The sequence below is a fragment of the Falco biarmicus genome, chromosome 10 (assembly GCF_023638135.1).
Source record: "Falco biarmicus isolate bFalBia1 chromosome 10, bFalBia1.pri, whole genome shotgun sequence".
Taxonomy (NCBI): Eukaryota; Metazoa; Chordata; class Aves; order Falconiformes; family Falconidae; genus Falco; species Falco biarmicus.
In genome coordinates, this window is record NC_079297.1 from 5,830,592 (window position 1) to 5,851,431 (window position 20,840).

The following is a 20,840-nucleotide window of genomic DNA, read 5'->3' on the forward strand; positions in this document are numbered from 1 at the left end:
ACTAGGACAGACTTGGATTATATTTAACAATGTTCTATTTCGACTTGACAACCAGCTATCGAACACCTACAAGTTTGCAACTGTGATTCACTCGGAAGCTGACATAACTGATGTCACGTTGTATTAATAGCTACAGAATTGTAACTGCTTTTAGCAATGAGATTCATTAACAGCCTCTACAAACACACTGACAATCAGTTGAAAACCTGAAAATATTAGGTATATATAAAAATGGATTATGCCATAAAGGAACCTCCCTGTGCTGCCAAATGTGTTTACAGCAAGTTCTCACGGGTGTTATGCATAATGATTCCTCTTCATCACTTTCAGTAGGTCTTACTGTTAGCAAAAGGTGTTTGAGGACTGATCCACACTCTAAATGAATTGGGAGCTGCTGATCTAATGGAGTTATATGACGAGAGTGTATTTGAGAGTTACTGCATCCACAGTGGTGCTCTTGTCAAGTGGAACCTGTCCGACCAGTTCCTGCACAGTGCTGATGGTGTTTTGGGAGGCGTTTGGTCCTTCACTCGTTTCAGTTGAATGTTTTGGCTTCAACAGGAAATGTGACAAACCATGCCTAGACAGTGCTTGCCAAGCTGTACTAAGTGCGTTGAGTTCAGCTCCCCTTTGAGTTTTGCATGCTTTCCTTAGTGTGGGCTGCTAGCCACCTCGGAGGAGATTGGCGCGGAGGAGGTGGAAGCGTTCGTTGCTTCCTACCATCTTCTCTGAACATACTGAATTAGTAGCTAACGATGGTGGCATATAACTGGTCCTCACCAGCCACTGTTAACTGTCCTCTGGGGTGAATGAGTCAGTTACTCTTCCAGGCTCTTGGTAAAGTCATTTTTGCGTTATGTATGTGTGGTTTTCAGGTTTGCATTGCTGGCATGATGGGTCCAGACATCGTAGAAGTGAAATAAAAACTGAGATTCAAGAGAGAAAGTGTTCAGGCTGACACTGGGTCGATGTTGAGTTGAGTAGTTGGACTTGTCACTGGGAGTAAATCTGTGGATGTGTACTTTTGGGCTGAGATTTTTAATGCTCTGGGTACCTCTGAGAGCCAGTCCATTGCTGCTTACAGCAGTCAGTCATCTGCTTCCCTGGGTTCCTTCTTTCCCTTTTTTCTCATATGTACATCACAGTGCCTCTTCTCTCCCTTTTGGCCATGAATAATTCAATTGTGTTTAAGTTTTCAGGTGATGTCTGCTTTGTGTCATTCATCTATCACCCATTTTTGGCATCTGTCATTTGGATGTGACTTTGCTTTTGCTGACCTGCAGCTCTTGGGCTGGCCTCATGTGCTGCTTTCTGGAGGTGGAGAGTCTTCTGAAACCAGCAGGAATGTTTGGCTCAAGACACAACAAAATTGAGCCTTTGAAAATGGTACTTCCTGGCAAGGGAGCACAGTTCCTTATTTTGAGAGGATGGAAATCCTGGGCATTTTTTCCCCCTTTCTCATTGTTCTCTTTCACAAGGTTAGAAACCTTGTTTTCCGGTACACCACAAAACGGTCATTCACCCTTCCTTTCCTAGAGTTGTAAGCAACGGTCCAGATAATTAAGTACAGTTGATCGTCATCCAGTAACTCTGTATATTTTAAATGTTGCAATAGCCAATGATCCATTGGGCATGTAACACAGCAAGTGATCAGCCCCGCCCCCACCCCCCTGCTCAACGTGTCTCTGTTGAAACAGCCTATGACAGTGAAGGAGTGTAATTAGCAAGACACACAGAATGGGATTGAAAAAAAAAATGTGAAAATAAGCGGAAGGATTTGAGAAGGATTAGGAGGGCAAATGACAAACCAGTAGTTAAATGGTGCATGATTAATGATTGTAGAAGTGAAAGGTTGACTAAATATTGTGACTCTGTAATGGCTGTAACGGAGAATAGTTTGTTCGGAAGACTCCAGAAGTGGATTTATATCGACATAGGCTGACTCCAGGTTTAGACCTGTTTCTTAGACTTGGCTTAGGTCAAGGTGAGTATCCCCCGAGATGCTTTCCTAGTTGACTTGGTGACCTGAGATTCATCTTCCATTTTCAGTATTAATGATCAGCATCAAAATATCAGGTACCCCTCTGAGATGCTGTAACAGAGTTTTTCTTCTCCTGAACCTTGGTGCAGGTGGGAGTATCAGAACTGTCTGGAGTTACACAGGCTCATTGGCTGGTATTAAAGGAAATTATATGTGTACTGGAACTGTTTTTCCTAGTGCTACAAAACCGATTTGTGTATGCAAAAAGAATCTGAAGAAGATGCAACTTCCACAGTGCTTAGAGGCGTAAGCAGGAGTTGCTCTCAGTAACATGGAGCTCCTGAGTGCTGCTCTTCATCTTAATGTTGATTTTGTCATGTCTTTTGTATAACGCCTGATCTGGGACTGGATTTCACCTCTGCTTTCTTATTACTGTATGTTAAATTCTGATTTTCAAGGAGGTACTGAACTCTCCTGCATGTGTTTAGTAAATATGCTGTTAAGGACTTTGGAGCAAGCTCTGAATTTTCTCTCTCCTGTAGGATCTGTGTTTCTGCTGTTTTAGGATTAGTCTTTGCATTATTCTTAGCCATGTTTTGCCTTCCACGTGGGCCTTGGCAATTTTCAGATCTGCTCTCTTGCATCTTAGTGGAAACAAAGTTGTATGTCTTTTAAGGTTCAAGATTTGTCTCAAACTGATAAAAGCAGACAGAAATGGAAGTGCCACCCTAATATTGAGATACTTTGACCAAAGATTTGTAGTTGTCATAATTTTTCCATTGGGAACTTTGAAGCAGAGCTGCGGGATAGGGGAATTTTGAACGCAGCTAAGTGCATGGGTTTGCCTATCATGAAGAAAATTTGCTGTTAAAATTGTAGTATGGAGCTTCAGTGAAATTATCCGGTAACCTTTGGTTTGCAGTGTTGCGTTCTTCCCAGAGGGCAGGGAGCTATGGAGAGCACCTGCTGTCTATTCCTTGGTGCAAAGGAGGCAGCCAACATTGGAAGAAGCAGTTTCTCTGGGTTTTTGTTTTGTTTTTTGAACAAAATCTCACTACTGCCAAAAGTAACATTTTTCCTCTTACTGCTTACAGAGTAATGGTATGTGAGTGTTACAAGGTTTTTTATTTCTTTAGCAGGAGAAACTTCACTTCTGTTTCCCTGCAAAAAATTTGCAGGCAACGTGGTCCTCCCAGTTTCTTTGGGGCTTTTGTGCTGTGTTGGGAGAAAAGAGAAAAACTTTTTGCGATAGGTGAATCTGTAAAATCACAGAAACTGCAATAATGTGTGAGTGGGAAGGGAAGAGATTTAGGACTCTAAACTTTTTTGACTCATTTTTGGAAGTCTCCATTTCAGTCGGCATTCCTCCCTGCCTTTCAAGGACTGTTGCAAGCACAGCTGAACTAGTTACACCTCTCGGTCCCAGACAGCCCCACTGAGGCTATTCTGGCGCCTGCCATCGTCCACAGCCTGTTTGGATGTGCAGGCTGCAATTTGGGCATAGCTGGAGCATCTGTCCTCACTGGTCACCTAGCTCTTGCTTCTTGTGGTAGGTAAGAGGCTGAACCGTGGCAGGCGTTTCCTTTGGTGGGGACATTAATTTGAATCTCCCCTTCTGTCCATGGGTACTAGTTTTCATGAATCTATAGGAATATGCTACCTCTGAAACCTGACCCCTCTCTCTGGTGTAGTTCAAAGGTTCAGTAGTTAGGGAGGATGGAAAAAGAGGGGAGACAAGCCTTGTTTCCAGAGGCAGCTTTGTTGAAAATGTTATATTTGCCCTGCAGAGGGAAACCACTGCTTCTGGGTTGTGTGCTTAGAGCAAGGGTCAGGTTTGCTAAGGTACTTAGACACCTGAAGAGCCCCCAGAGCTTTAAAGAGAGCTTCACGAGCCTATTCCCACTGATCCAGTATCTATGATGCCAAGAGGCTAAACATCTTTAGGGATTTGGCCTTTAGCTGCGAGTGGTGAGGGGCTGGGGGACATGGGTTTGTGTACAGGCAGCCAGCGCACACCTCCCTGCAGGGCACAAGGGGCTGCAGGTGGCCTGAGCCCCCCTCGCCCACCGCATGGGCATCCTGCAGTGTCACCCAGGGGCTGTGGACCTTGGGGGCTCCAGACCTTTCACAGAGTCACAGGCCTGGGGTGTCAAGTGCAATTAATCTGAAGGTGTGGTAAATAATTAGGTCTCAGTGTCTGCAGTGATTTTCATCTTGTTGGTGAAGTTGTTACTGGAGGTGTATATTGGGAATCTGTTAATCTTCAAAGATAAAACCACCTATATAAAATGTATCAGTATGAAACGTACTCTGTCGCTGTGGGACAAATGACTATGAGAAATGGGGTTATATTGCACACTGCTTTATAATTGGGATCTTTGAATATAGTTCTGTGTTTGTTGGGCACTAATGTGGAAGAAAAAAGGTTTTATTTAATGCAACTGCTGGTTTATTTATAATGCTTTCAATAGGAAAATCATTCCGTTGTAGTATATCGGCCTGTGCAGGGTGCTTTTGATTTTTAGCAGGTAGGATTTAAGAGTTCTGTTCTCTCCTGCATACATATGCCTGTGCTTCCTTGCAGTGGGAATTAATGGGAATAGCCAACTGTGAAAGGAGAAGGACAGATCCCAAGGACTGGATCATACATAAGAAATTTCAGCAGCCTCTTATGCACAGCTAGTCATATAAATTGAGTTTGGATGGAAAAGGGATCAGTAAATGGGTTACTGTCATCTGCCCGTCATCTGCTGGGCATCAGGGGGTGATCAGCAAGTGATGCCCAGAAGACCAGCAAGCGTCCTCCAGTGAGGCTTGTGAATTATTACTAGTTTTATCTTCCCATGTCCTGACTTGCCTACAGGGAAAGTCACACTGTTAGAGGTGGGCTTTTGCTCCTCATTTTGAGAACGTTTTGTGGCATGTTCTAGGAAGTGGACAGCACAAAGTAAAAATGAGCTGGTAGGACCAGAGATCTACTACGTCAGGAGGAGAGGCTCCGACCTCCTGAGCTGAAACCAGGTGTTAAGACTACACTTGGAAGGTAGAGAAACACCACAAATGCCCTACTGTGCCTGGGTGCCAGGGCAGTGACACCACCGCCTTTGCGAGAACAGGGTGATACAGCTCCATGGCCACTTCTTGCCAGCCCAGCGTGGGCCGCTGCTCAGTGCTTGAGGGGTAGGTCTGCCTCTTGGCTCCGGGAGTGAAGATTGGGAAATGATTGTGTAAAAGTAGCCAAAGTAATTGCAAAGTGCTAGTACTTCCATTGAGAAGACCGTTGCCATTGCATGTTGTGTTTTAATGAAGAGATGAGGTGGTGTTTCCTTTTTTGAGATTTCCACCGGACTGGCAGCCTACAGCGTGTCCGTAAAACTGTTGGAGGGAAATCAGGCTCTGCGTTCAGTAGCTCCCAGCTTATAGAGTTTAATTTTGTCTCTGAGCGCTAAATTGCTTTGAGTTCAATAATTCATCTCCCTCCAAGCGCTTTAGTGTCATTTGATTTATTAATGAGTTGGCTCGGACGGCTGTCCTAATGCTTTATCACAGCAGAGTGAAATCCAGGGTTGTGCTAAGCACAGACTGCAAACGTTTGCACGTGTTGTGTGAACAATACACCATTTCCCTGTAGCTGACCCTGGAGGCACAGTGTGGTTAGTAGATTGGGTGTGCAAGAGCTGGAGCTGCTAAACTCTAACCTTGTTTTGCCCGTCAGTAACCCTTCCTAACACTCATCCTCTCTCTGACTCTCTCTTGCTGTAGAAGAACTTTCTACATATCATACTTTTTCTTGGGTTTTTTTTTTTTTTCAGAAGCGGATTGTGGCTCATTAATTAGATAATGTTTGTAGAGCAGTGTACAAAACCTGCCAAGGGTTACCGTCCTCGCTGGTATTATTAGAGCTGGAGGAAGGCTGCCAGAAGGTATTGATTACTTGGTAAAAATAAACCCTTCAAACTTCTTTGGTCTTTATTCATTACTGCTTTTTATCGCTGCATCCTGCAAACATTTCAGAGGGTGGATTTGTTTGCCGAAAGATCAAAACAAAATGTTGACAACTACTGATGCCAATTTGTAGCCTCCTGTGTGGGCGACATGAGAGGAATCTGTGCAGTGCTTTGGAAAGTCTTTCTAGGCTTTAAATCCACTTGGATCCTTGAACCATTGTTTGAGCAAAGCATCCAAGTGGCCAGGTTTGGATAGTACCTTCAGTATCAGAAATGAGAGAATCTCTTCAGGGCTTGTGAAACTGCATTGTGTACAGAAGCTTGTATGTGCTTCCTGAAGTTGACATTTTGATTTGTTTGGTGAAGTTTGTTGGTTAGTTGAGTGCAAGCTGAGGCTTGCAGGGTGTAGTGGGTGCTGTTGAGAGAACTGTGGCTGACTGGTGGGAAGGGCTTGCTGCCTTCTGTGTTTTCTAGTTCGTCTCACAGTGATGGTTTACAGCTTCTCTTATACCTCACTGTGGAAAACAAAATGTCACACTTTGAATTCATTAAGCAGCTGTGCAGAGGGGGGACTATTGAAAGGGAAAGCTGTTTTATACAACAGTAAAATACAGGGGGGAAATTCACATATATGTAGCAGAAAACACATGAAAAAGACAAACATTGTGTAACATTCAGAAGGGCCAAGTCATGCTTGGTAAAGTGAAATTTCTAAGGCGAATGGATCCAACAGGACACTTTGAGCAGGAATATAGCTTACGGGATGGAAGGAGATACTAGCCATTCATGGAACCAGAGGACTAAAATTTAGTAGTGACTTCTGAATCAAGTGTAGGCTTGTGGTGTCTCTGGTTGAAATGTACGGTCAGAGCAGAAGCAAAACATAGCGTCTGTCTCCAAACGGGACCAAGGACAGAGCACAGACCTCCAAACATCTGCACATGTTAGGACCTAGAAATTGGTTCAGCAGGGAGACTAAAGCCAGGCTTTGGTGGAGACTGCGAAGTGCTTTCTGTGCATGCGTCTGACTTGCAAATGGATTCACTCTAGTTATCACAAGTCTCTTCATGTTCATTTCCACCCATTAAGCTTCTTCGAATGAATATTTGGGTAAATGGGAAGCTTTAAAGCAAATACTGAATGACTGCACTTTGAGAGTCATCCAGAGTCGTAAGAACCGACCTGCCATGGATCCAAGGGCACATGTTGTCAAAGCCACCCGTTAGTGCTTGAAGGTCCTGTGCTGGCCTGGCATGCCGACCTGCTTGCTCAGGAACAGAGCACCTTCTAGGTGCACTGACCAATGTTAACCTTTGGTAATCTTCAACAAGTACCAGCTTCTTTTCTTTCAAAACTTGGGACAATTCATGAGCAAAGAAAGGGCAAGAACCATCAGCAGATGCTATAAGCTCACTCCCCCCGTGCTAGTTGCTCAGATTTCTTCTAGAAGTAACTAAGATGTGAGCAAGTCTTCTAGCTACCTGCTGCATAACGTGTGGATGAAAGAGGTTAAAAAAAAGCCAAACAAAACAAAACCCTACAAATTACAGCATTAACATGCAGCTGCGTAGGTACATTACTGCTGAATGGGTGGAATGGCACCAGTGCTGAGAAGTGGCAAAGAGGTTTCTGTTTTTGAAATGTGTCATAACCCATCACTAACTTGAAGACGGAGAAAGAGCTGTGAGGCATGGGACAGTAAATACCTGACAGTACAATTTCCATGTTCTTTCAGTGGAGCTGTTTCAGTGTAGTTGCCCATTTGAGGAGACCACCGAATATAGGTTCGAATGCTGGTGCTGCTCGGTAGGTTCTCATATGGGCATTGCGGCATCATCTCTGGTGGTCCAGGCATGTGTGGAGTTAGACATGAGCATGTCCAGTGAGAGGGGAGCAGCAGATGCTCAATGTGGGGGGACAGGGCCTGCCCTAATGGTCTGGGTACATAGGGAGACCATGTAGGACACCCAGTAAACCTGTTGCACAAGCTATAGAGGAGGGAAACTTGGAAGCAGCTTAGGAAGTGAATGGGAAACTATTGCAGTTTGAGGGCTGTGATTTCACCTCTGTTGTGGCAAATGGAGGGATTAAGAGGTTTTGTGCCTGCAAAGGTGTCTGGAGAAGACTTTCTTCACAGAGGACACTGCACTGACATTGCTTACGAAGCACCTGCGTCTGCATAACTTGCTTCCTTCTTACACCTGCAGTTTACACTTCTGTTCTCATACTTGAAGACTGGGCTGACAGAAGGAGGCCCTGGGATTTCTCAAGATGGTACTGGCAAGGTCAGAGAAGCACAATCCCCCTTCCATCACCGACTGCACTCCGAGCGCTCCGCTTCACGCTGCTACGTGCAATTCCCGCACCAGCAACCTGCGTGTGTACAGCCACCAATAGGCAAGTGTCCAACACCATGGAGGAACCCTGTGAGGGAGATGAGTGCTGGGACAGGGCATCAGCCTGACCTCTTGATCACCAGCAGTATGGATTTCCCACCATTCCTGTGTAATGCACAGCAGAATGGGAAACAGTGAAACCTGAAAGCAGAAGCATGGCCTCTTCCCGGAGAGCCCCACTTCTGCCACCTGTGAGTTTGACCTCTTTTTTTATGAGTGCCCACCTCGTAACCCAACAAGTAGGAGCTGCCCAGATTTATTGAGATGCTTCTTCAGGATGCTGGTCCAGCCTCCACTGACTCGTGGCTTACTTAAGGACTTGCTCTACTCCTGACTTTTCCTGATTACTTTTGTCCAGTTGCTTCCTGAACCCATGTTAATTTCCAGCAGCATCTCAAAGTCCTGCAGTGAGGAGATACCCACTCCTTGGCAGGGGGCAGTGTCCGTGGCCCCTCTCGCCTCATTAGGTTGTCTTCTAAATTGTTGGCATGATGAGTTCTTGGCTGTGGGTTGCCACAGAGCTGTCGTGGGGCAGACCCTAATTTCAGCACATTATGCTGGTTTAATGACAGTAATAGAAAGTCATTTTATAGGCAAGAACAAATTGCCTTTTCATATGGGGAGGAGGATAATTCCTCCCATGTGTTACATTATTAAATTTGTAATCTTCATTTCTAATGCTTTTCAAAAGTGATATTAGCAGAATCTCAAATACAGATCTTAATTTTATGAGCTGCGTTTTTTTTCCCCCAAACTCCTCAAGTTCTGTAACTTTTCTTTAAAGGTGAACTTCAGCAAGGTTTTCTTTTATTAATGTAATAAATTAAAATCTCTTACTCGTTACCTATCTTAGGGCAAGCTTAAAGACTGCAAAGTTACTTACATTTTAAATAGCAGTAATGGATATCTATTTCCATCTTTGCTGAGTGGTGAGTTTTGAGTTCAGACTTATACCCTAGTTACAAAAGACTCTGGAGAGGAAAAAATGTCACATTTTCGTATGCCGTTTGCTAGCGAGGAGGCTGTTGTGATGCTCTTTTTTGTTGCCATGGAAACGGAGCCCTGAACCCATGGCTCTGCAGGCAGGAGGAGGAGGAGGAAAGGACAATATTTCACTCCTGAGCTTGCTTTGTAATTCTGACTCTTGATCGGGGACTGTGAATGGGTTGGGACTGGGGGTCTCTCTCTGAAGTTCGCTTTCAAAATGGTGTGTCCTTCCTTTTAATGTTTGTTCCATGTTGAAATAAATGTGAGGGCTGGAGCCTGATGGCACAACTCCACCCTCATACTGGTGATGCGGGGTTGGTGGCTGTACGCACGCAGGTTGCTGGTGCGGGAATTGCACGTAGCAGCGTGAAGCGGAGCGCTCGGAGTGCAGTCGGTGATGGAAGGGGGATTGTGCTTCTCTGACCTTGCCAGTACCATTTTGAGAAATCCCAGGGCCTCCTTCTGTCAGCCCAGTCTTCAAGTATGAGAACAGAAATGTAAACTGCAGGTGTAAGAAGGAAGCAAGTTATGCAGACGCAGGTGCTTTGTAAGCAATGTCGGTGCACAGTGTCCTCTGCTGACCTTGTTGTGCTGCTGTTGGTCAGTCGGTGCCTGCACATCTTCTAAAGAGGTTCCCATCAAACTTTTTTTTTTGTGTCAGTTATGTTAAAACTATTTTTTCACTCCTGAATAAAGATACATACTGCTCTATAATGCATGTTTGATCTTCCTGAACTGGTGGTGGTGTCTGCAAGACTGATACTGGCTGTATCACAAGTCCATACTTTTATTTCTTCTTCATCTGTTCTTTTTTCCACTGTCGTCATAGAGAGAAAGAGAAAAATCTGCACGGCGCTCTAAAGCGTTTTGTTTCACCCTTGCTCCTTCTAGAAAACGTATTTCTGAATATTTGGCACAAATCATGGGATTTTGGTGAACATCCTGCCATGTATGTGCCATGGGGTAGGCATGCTACAACAGCCATCAGCTCCTCACGAAGCTGCGCGGCTGCATGGCTGTTTTACGCTGTGAGTGATTAACACAAATTCCACTCAATACGATATTGAAGACCATAGTGTGCCTGTTCTTGACAAAGGACTGATTCTTCCTGCACCTAATGGTTGCTAATTGAGAAAACTAGATCTTGGTATTGTTCCTAAAATGTATCAGTCTTGCTACGTTGATGGCTTTTTTTCTTGAATCCTCAATAATCTTCAGACAGGCATGGTATTTTGATTGGTTTCCCACGTTCTCCTGTATCTTTCAGCAGAGACGGAGAAGTTATGTCTATTTTCCAGCTCTGGCCAAATGGCTTTTTTCCTCTATTGGAAGCTCAATACTGGGTGTAGACAAATGGTGAACTGAATTTCCCAATGGACTTCAAATAATTTGGGGTGGTTTTTTTTATGAGTGCTGCTTTTGTGCATGCGGTAAACAGATGTAGGCAGCAGTTATGTGTCTGCCATGTTTGTCTGTGGGAGAGTTTTATCACTCAGATGAGAGTCTGCATACATCTCTTCAGGGTTTGGGCTGTAAACGTTTTGCTTGAATGTTCAACTGCACTTCTAGTTAAATTTCAGTGCCTCTGTTTTTGGTATTGGATGGTGTTTTCCATGTTTAATGGCTCGACTTGTCACCAGTTGAAGATATTTATGAAAACTGGTGTTTTGACCACTTTGATTTCTTAGTCATGTGAATCACTTTACATTGTAAGGTACTGTTGCTCCTGTCCTGCTTCTGGGTACCAAAGCCTGATCCTCTCTTCCAGCTGTCTAGAGATGCCAGCAGCCAAATGATCAGAGTCATGAAGGGCAGGGTGCTGTCCTTTCACTCCACCCAAGCAGAACCAGGCACTTGCACTTTATTAAAGTGATCCTGGATCCTGAAAAGGGATCCATGTGAGAGAACCGGTATGAGCGCAGTGGATGCATTTGCAAGAGCAGAGCTCTCGTTGGTGGGCTGGAGTAGCTGGTGAGCCAGCTGGGCTACTGCTCTGCTAGGTCCTCTCTCCGCCTGCTGGAAAGGGCTGGGCTCTTCCCCAGGCTTTTGGGAAACGCAGCCACACTCCGTGCTCACCGCTTTGGCATCACAGGCATGCTGCGACTGGAGGGCTTCATTCTGTTCTTTGTACCACTTGGGAAGAAAATGGTCCCCTTTCGTGCAGCTGTGGTGGGATGTGGTTGCACATCCTGGCACAACAGGCACTGCATGGCTGTGGACCTGACAAAGGATGTCTCTGTGAGTCAAAGCAATGTGTACAATTAGAGGGGAAAAGTGTGCTGGCTCGCTTGCTTCCTTTAGTGTTTGCTGCAAGTATTACATGGAAGCACCTATGGTGAAGCCTGACACTGATAGTCGTATCGTCTGGTGAAACTGCCTGGAATTAGAAGCTGAATGCCTGAAATGGTTTAACTTCTCTGGAAACCAGACCATCATCTCCACCTCTCTGCTTCCACAGCGGATCAAATAATTGCTTCCAAATGGACGCAAGTTATTAAGCAGTGTGTATAATTAAAGTCAACTCCTTGTGAATTTGATCATTCATTTCCTTAAGGAAAATATGATGAAGTAATTACAACCCAAGCTAAACACAAATCAAATGCTATTCTAAGCGCCATTCTGCACCACAATTCTAGTTTATGAATGACTCCAGGGTTCTATGGCTTCATGCCTGTTAAAGAAATGTGGCTGTGTCTTTAATTGTGTTTATAACAAATGAACAAAAGGTTGCATGACTCATGCACTGTGCCAAGACCATTGCTTGCTCTTTTTGTTCACACACATGCGGTCTCAACAAAGTGGCTCGCTCCTAAAAGAGCATCGATGGCACAGAAAGGAAAAATCTTGTTAATAAATCTGGCCTTGTCAGCTCTTTCTCCCTGAATTCTGTCTGTACCTAAACTAAACTTTACTTGTCTTAGCTGTGGATTTGAGGGAGGTAATTATTTCTTCAATACTTAAGCCAGAGCCCTGTCCTCACCCTCTCCCCTCTCGCTGTCGTTCCTATGTAGCACATACTTTCCAGTTTCTGTGAAGTTTGGTAGAGCAGTGCAAGATCTGCAGACTTGGCGAACGCTGGGAAAAGGTGGCTCTGGCTAGAGAGAAAGACCCAGACTAGTGTCCCCAGAAGAAAAGGTCTGATGTGTAATCTCAGTTTATAAGTAACACTGAGTGAAAGCAAAACACTGGAGCTCAGCATTATAAATCCCCTGGGCGGAAAGGTGTGTCCGCTCCTCTGAGAAGTTCTCAGTGGCTTCAGGAGACTCACGACCTGAGCCCTTTTCTGCAGCAGGAAAACACAGCTTGCAAACAGGCTGCTTAAGTTATTTTATCCACAGTTTTCTTCCCAAAAGTTACTGAGCAAAGAGCAGGATGCTGGGCTCCTCCAGGAGGTATGGTTAGCGAGCAGGCAGGTTCTGCGGGCTCAGGAAGGGCAGAACAGTCTCATGCAAAGTTGCCTGGCTTAGCAAAGCAGAGGCAGGGCAGCTCTTTCATCTCGTGCCATCCATCTCCTGCAGTGACGCTTTCTATCCGCTTTATTTTTGTGAAGTCACCTCATTTTTGTCATCCTCTTCTAAACTGAGAGGTTTTCTGCAACTCAGCCTCATTCATATTTCAGATCCTGGACTCGAGCAGCATCCTCAAAGTTTTTGATGGTGTGAGATGGACAGCAGAATTAGGACAGAGTTCTCTGGTCCAACTCATTTGCAACTGAGTAGAGATCCTTACCTGGCTTCGTAATTTATGTTGGTCAGCTGGAGGACTTCCAGCCAGAGGGACACCAATATGCTCCACCTTTGGTCCTCCTTGTGAAGTAACAAGAAGAAAGCCCTGGGATGGCCCTGGCAGACAAACTAGCCACCCACCTTCTGGCTTCTCATGGTTTCCTAATGCCCAGACCCTCATAGCCGGCCAAGTTTTAAGAGTTTTGAACTGAGAACACTTAAAGCACAGCTGGTTGTTGGTACTATGCCTGATGTGTCCCTCAGCTTCTAGGGAATAAATATTACAACATAGTAGTTTAAATAAAATTAGTTATTTGTTATTAATTGCCTGAGGCTGTGCCAAATGTACCTGTTTTCTGAGCCCATCAGCTAAAGTTTCCTTGCCTTGGCATATACTCAGATAGTGGACCCCCAGGGCTGCCAAGGTGGGCAGATGTCGGGGTGTGTGTGTGTGTGTTAAACTCTTAGTGAGGCTTAAACCACAAAATCCAAGAAGTGGGAAGATTGGATCCCCTCACTGCTGTGCAATTAGAACGTGTGTGTGTGTATATGTGGTTTATTGCATTATAAATATCATAGTCAAATTATATAGAATTTTTTTTAAAGTCATCACTCCTTGCCCAAGCAGAAAATGGAGAAAGTCCTGGGACATCTGTCACGGTCATGCAGCAGTTCCAGGGACAAGTGGCGCAGCATCAGCAGTCCCGTGCTTGTTGGTCCCTAGGGACCTGGGCACGCAGACGGGGCAGGGTTTCATTGCTAGGCTGCTGAGGAAATATTGCAGCAGTGAATTTTCTGTATGCATATGGACATTTCATTTAATCAGACTCTCCTGCAAAGCGTGGCAGATTGGGGGAAGAGAAGGGGGCAGCGTGTTCCATTTTCTTATAAAAATAAAAATGCAGAAGCAGCCATCAGATGAAGCTATTTGGGTCCTGCTGCTGCAAACAAAATAAGACATGGAAAGAATTCTGAAGACTTGGATCTAGCTGCAAAGTAGTTCCCATGAAATACCCTGAAAGAAGTGAACATTTTTGTTAGTGTTATGGTACTGTAAGGTTTTTATGGTGAAAAGCTAAACAATTTTTTATGGTAGTCAAAAATCTGTTTAAAAGTCATTGACAGTGGAATATATATGTTTACCTTTTGGTTTGTTAGTGCTCTCTGTTTTGTAAGTGAAGGAAAAAATCTCAAAGTAATTTTCCTGGCTGCATGTTAGTTGATGAACTTTTTCTTTAGACATTTTAAAATGAAAATTTTGGCCACTTTTTTTTTTATATAGATGAATTATTGAAAAGATCAAAATTAAAAATAGTACCATGGGAACTATTTGGTTTTAGCCTCAAAAGGAGCAGAAAAAATATCACACTTGTTTAAAATACGAAATGGATCTCACAAAGATAAGAAGCAAAATTGATGCTTTACCAGGGCTCCAGCCAACCTACGAGAGGTGTGGGTGAGGAAAGGCAGAATTGAATGCTGGGATGAGAGAAAGCTTTTTTTTGGTGCTAAAATATTACAGTGGCCCAGGAGCAGTGGGACAAGTTGGTGACTCTGCTGTGGGTGGCAGTTCAGAGGAGGTGTCTCGCTGGCATCTCCGTAGGCTGCCCACACAGGTGGGGTGTCCTGGCCCTGCTCGGGGTCTGTAGCTGTCGCAGCAATACAAATAGTTGCTAATTTTACTATTTTCTGCTGCTCTGAAGAAGAGTTGACTGACCTTTCCCAACCCTGTAGATGTACTTAATCTGCACAGATTAAGAATTAACATGTTGAAGTATTTTTTCCATCCCATAGAAGATTTTCAGCTTAATTTGGAAAGAAAGGGTGTGATTTTTATTGGTGTCTGAAACTAGGACAAGGGGAATGAAGCAAACAGCCTGATTCAGTGCCCCTGCTTATCCTCAGCCATTTTCTGTCATTGCTGGTAGATTATTCAGGCTGTGGTGATAGCCTGGTATGTTCTGGAGCACGGTACAAACTGCCTCTCTTTAGGTGCTCATAATTCACACTCCATTAGGATGGCAATGTAGGGAATACTTGGCAGGATGTCAGAGCTTGCCAGGCATGATGAGATTGAGTTCATCTCGTTAAACTGCATTCTGAAGTGACAATCCAGTATTTATATATTTTTTTTCTTCTTCAGCAGCAGCATCCCCTTAGGGGGAGCAGCATGGCTTGCTCCGATCAGAGATGCTGATGTAAAAGGGCCTGTGATACCCACCCCGGCAGCTGCTCCATGCAGCACGTGCCAGGCTGTTGCAGGTGTTGGATACTCATGCAAGGTGGTGGGAAGACTTTTTTCTTTTTTCCCTTTGAAGCTGAACAGTGGAATTATTTTATTAATCTCAGAATTGATGCATGGCACACGAATCTTAGCACATGTCTGTAGGGATTCAGCATCTGACTAAACAGAAAATCTTCTATTTTTAAACCCATTAGGAACAACAATACAGTGGCAAAGTTTGAAGCAGAGAAGCTAATGGGCTGGCTCTTTTCTCTGAGTATTTGAAAATAAGTAGTGGGTAAAGTGGTCAGTGCTTTGGTAGTCTCACAGGGTGCTGAGCTGAGACTCCCTCTACTACTTCTTGCCCATAGCCATGCTAAAGACCAGTTGTTGGACTTGGGGACCTTCTTCCTAATCTCAGCAGGTGATAACATCCAGATGGGTGTTTGATGTTTTCCCTTCTTTGTTTTCAGCCCCAAACCGACATACCTCATCCTTTCTCGGGGCAGATCTTCATGGAGAAGAAAGCAAGAATCAACTCTTTAGTTTTGACCTTAGAAGTGAAGTTAGTGGCTGTGGAAAATGAAGGGGCTTGCAAGTCCGTGTCTGAGCCAAGGATAGAGCAAGCAGGTTTGGCATAAGCCACTGCGGAGCTCAGGGCCTGTCTCCTTTGCAAACAGTCAGGTCCTGTCCTGTCCAGCCAGGCACCCCTGGTACCCCTGGATGCTGTCTGCAGGGTTCATCCCCCTCATCTCTGCTTCTGCATGATCTATAACGCCTGTCAGATGGGGATTTCTCTGTTTCGTTGCTGGACTTGTCAATTCTTCATGCTTCATAAGTGCTGGTTTGTACCTGGGCTTCATTTTGGAGCAAAGCAGATAATGCACTTGCTGAGGAACCCAGGTGTGAAGCCAGAGAGCAGAGTCTGCCCAGGTCGATACCCTGCAGCATGTGTGGATGCAAATCGATGCATACTGCTTGGCTTGGGTAAGAAAAGCAACAGAAATGCAGTCTGTTCACTCAAGCTTGGACTAATCTTTCCTCGAAATATAAAATGTTATCTTTTCCAGAGCTTTGCAATAGGAACAACTGAAAGGAGGCATCCAACAGATTTCCCTTCTGGATTTTCCTCTTGCATCCCAAGGTGAAGTTTGGGAAGGGAAAAAAGCGAACCAGGTTGTTTAGCTGGACCTTTGGTGTGTATTGGGTGGCCGGTATTGGTGCTGTGTGGCCATGTGCTTTGGGTACCAATGTGTTCTGTGTTTGGAAGCAGATGGTTAATTTAGGAACAAAGCTGATCCAGTTGAAATTCAGTCAATTCCTAGTCTCGGGGGTTAAATCAATATAAATTAATTCTGAAGTCTGGGAGTGTCCATAGCACATGCATCATGCTGGTTTCTTTTTGTGTTGGCAGCATCCAGCAAACTGAGCGAACATGGAGGAAAAAATTGAAAACAAAAAGGAAAAGAGAAGGAAGGTACCAAGTGCCTGGGTGGGGGAAGGGAAGCGATGGGAGAGGAGGGAGTGTAAGGATAACAATGAAAGGGGCGCACTCTGTCCCTTGGAAGCATCAGCTCAATAAACATCTATCGTAGGATCGTGACCTTGTGATGAGCTATTGCACAACTCACATGGATTTTTAAAGACTTGATGGGCTCAGAGTGTGGAGAGACCTGTCAGTAGCAGAGAGGAAGGGCCTCAAAGAGCGGTGTGTTGGACTGATGTAGAAGAGGATATAAGAAGTGGTGGCCCTTCCTTTGGGGGAGAGAAGGGGACAATGCTGCACTTAACTTTCCCCACCCCCAAGGTTTAAGGTAAATACGATTCTCAGTGGTATCATCCCTGAGAAGAGCTGCCTCTTGATGCGATTGACAGCTGAAAATATATTTAAGGAAGAGAACTCTCCAAAGAACGCTCTGTGCTGTGCAGGGCACCCGCATGGTCACCTTACTCCTTTTCATCCATTACTGGGTTGTCTGGAGGGAACTTTTGCTTAGTTGATCTGATGTCACTCACAGACAGAATAAGGGGAAACATGATAATGAGATCCAATTAATAAAGAACAAAATGACGGAATATAATTAATATCAGTCAAGAAAGATTCAGGGAAAATGGGTCTTGTCAGACTTTTTTTCTCCAAGTTTTAGTAGGAGCAAGTATCTGGGTAAATGTGATAAGTGTGTAAGGGTTTTGTCCTAGAACAATATGACCCTAAAAAATGTGATAAATAGATTAAAAACTTACTTCACATTTCAAAAAGCAGTTGTCAAGGAAAAACCTCAAAGGCAGGAGGCTCTTTTGAAGGCCTGGCGCTATTAAGCACTTTCATTTGATTTGGAGCAAGCTTGAGTTTAAACCTCACTAAATTCACAGGTGATATGCACATTGGAAGGATAGTAAAGAGTATTGGAGTTGTATAGAGCTGTCTGGAGTTTTTACTGTCTTCAAATGAAATGTTTTTTTCTTACTTATTTCTTAATATAATGTTCCAAAAGGTTGTACTGGCAGGACAGGCAGGGACTGCACTGAGTCCAGACAGGGTGTGATGCTGTACCAGAAGCTTGCTGTGGCCTTGGGAGATGCAAGCAGAAGCAGTGAGGATGAGAGCACAAGCTGATTTTTACCTCTGTACATGTTTTTGCACTAAAACGCAGTCTCCAGTTCTGCTGTGCGTGTTCTCAAAAGGGCATTCTAAACCTGGGGAGGTCATTAAAAAGATTCAAGGGCATGAGAAAGAAATGTCAGCATGAAAAACGTAGAGTTTGGTCTGTTTAACTTGTCAAAAAAGATTGAGATGACGACTTGATTACGCCGCAGAAGAGTCTTTATAGCGAGAACACAAAGCAGCCTTAGTAGTAGAGAAGAGCATTAAAAAAACTGCTTGGTGAAAGCTGAAACCAGACTAACTTAAGGCACATCTCTAAATGTCAGGTAGTGAAATAAACTGCACAGGCAAATGGCAGATTTTTCATCTCTCGATACCTTCCAGAGTGGGTAGCTTTTTAGGAGATATTCTTTAGCCAAACATAAATTGTTTGGCTGAACAGAGCAAAATCTAAGCGCCTGTCAACACAGAGAACTTGGCAATGTGTCTGCTGGTCCCTTCTGGTTCTTGGCACCTGTGAGGTGCTGTGTATCTTCATCCTGGAGATTTGAGCAAAAAATTTCTTCTTCCCAAGGTCATCCTGAAGCAGAATCTGCTCTTCAGATGCGCGTTGCACTGCAGGCTTGACTGGCTGCTTAACCTTTGTCGTTTACTGCTTAACTGGAAAAGGTGCAGGGAATAAATCTGGTGACACCGCAGAAAGCGTCGATACTACTCTTACTTGTTCCAGATACCGCTAACGATTAAATTTAGACAAACGGTTTTGACAGGCAACACCCAGATAGACATGTGTCATTTACCTCCTTGCTTTGCAAATGTGTTGAAGCATAAGATTTCAGGCAAGAGCGGAGACACAACCCCTGTGCCGTGCTCCACGGTGACCAGAGAAGGTTGCCAGTAGGTGACTATTGCTTGTGAAATGTTTTTGGTCCACAGACAAGCAGTGCAGCTTTGTCCATATTTATTTCCTTTCTGTGCTGACCCTTTCCAGGTGTGCTGCTCCTGATCTGCCTTTCTCTCCCAACTGAGGGGGTTAAAACATTGTATTTTTATTACATGCTGACTGTGGGTGAAGTTTGACTTGCAGGGTTTATTGGGTAGTTTAGGAACCTATATCCCATTTCTGATGGCATCTCTGGTGCTGATGCTTATCTCTTATCCTATTTTAGTCTTGATTCTGGTTGCAGTGGTATGGGAGCTTGCCTTTCTGGCCAGATATGTTACTCCCCTTCTGTTCAAGTGAAACTCCTAGAAAAAAAAAGAGACTGGGAAAAGGCTGGAGAAACCTTTTACCAGAATAACGGGAGATGGTTTGTGAGAGCAAGAGTCGCTGTGCATCTCTGTCTGGAAGAGGAGGGAGGAATGAAAGACTATTGTCATCTATTCCTGTTGTCTTGTTTTCCAGAGTTTGTCTGGTACATTTTTTTTTCTTATTTATTTATTTTTAAATAAGAATATCCATGTGTCATAGCTGTAACAGCGATCAGGAACACTAGAAGGCCACCCACTCACAGAAAGCCAGCAGTGCAGAGCTGTTGCGTTGTGGTGCTACAGCTGAACTTGTCCCGTGCCAGCCGAATTGTCTGCATAATTGGGCAACAGGGTGTTTTTAATTTCTTTCCTGCGTTTCTCATTTGCTGCTTTGCCTGTGGTTGCCTACCCCAAAGCTCTTGTAGAACTAACTTGAAAGGCACCAGAAGGATGAATATTCTGAGAGCGCACACGTGAAGGGGAGATGGACATCGGTGGGTGTAGGTGACTAAAAGATTGTTTGTGGAGGTGAATGCGAGACAAATTAAATGGACCATTAAGTCTGCCTACAAGGATGTGGGATGCTCTCAAAGGAACCTACAAAGGCCATCAGAGGATCCAACAAGCTGTATGAGGCTTGCAGATGTTCTGCAGTGGTCAGGAGAGTAGGTGAGGCCATTTCACAAGGCTTTGTTTTCGTTGATGCCTACGTTCTTATTCTTGCCTGAAGGTTTGGATTTTGAAGGCCCATTAAAAATGTGTTTTACGTTTGTGTAACTTACTGATTTATACAATGTACTTCATATGTTGCTCTAGGCACACAAACAATACAAACTGTGGTTAGTGTTGACCAGGAACATGCATATTCTGTCCTCTTAGCCCATAGGGACATGCTGCACCATATGTGGGGACAGCAGTTGGTACAGAGCCCTGGAGCCAACATGTTTACCCACTTGGAAACCTCACGATACCAGAGGAAAAGGGACTGTATAGCTGTACTTAAGGAAAATTTTTCTTTGCATTTCAGTGTAGGTATAATTTGAGAAGTAGGATAGGAGGAAGCATTTCTGATATCTTACTGTTTTGGTTTTGTTTTTTTTTTTTTTTTAAAGTGCCTGTTCACACCAAGATCTAAATAAAAGTAATTTGGGTCAAGCAGCTTGCTACACAAAACAACTAACAACATTTTGCGTATTTTATACAGGTTATTACAGATATCCTTATATTCCCAAAGTAGCTGGGAAAGACCTGTTTAATATTTGGTGATCCTGAGTTCTCTAGGCTCAGTAGCTGGGTCATTTCTTCTCCACGGGTGGTACTCAAAAAGCTGGTGGTTTTCTGAGGGCACCGCGGGTCAGAGGTTTGTTGCCTGAATCAGGTTAACAGGCGAGCATCTTTAAAGGATTTAGATAATTCTGCTTTGTTCAGAAAACTTGTAGCAGATGTGTTTCAGGATGAGTGCTGTATGTGGGATGAAATCTGGAGCTTCCTAGCACCAGCTAAAGCAATTAATGGTAATGGTATTCATTACATATTCATTACATAACATGGTTTGTTCTGAGAAACAGACTGCTAGAGATGGAAGATGAAAATAGCAGCTGTTAATTTCAGAGGGCTGAGCCTCTGAAGACTGCACCCCGGGGGAACCAGAACCTATTAATTCCCTTTGCGCTGTGGCTGAGGGCATGTACGAAGGGGAATAGTCCTCTCCAGGGTTTTCCACT

At 44.2% G+C, this 20,840-nt stretch overlaps 1 protein-coding gene across 1 annotated transcript in view; it reads left to right on the forward strand.

The window, feature by feature from the left end:
• RIMS4 (regulating synaptic membrane exocytosis 4) overlaps positions 1 to 20,840 on the forward strand; it is a 56,272-nt gene that overhangs the window by 13,713 nt on the left and 21,719 nt on the right. The gene's annotated exons all lie outside the window — the stretch shown is intronic.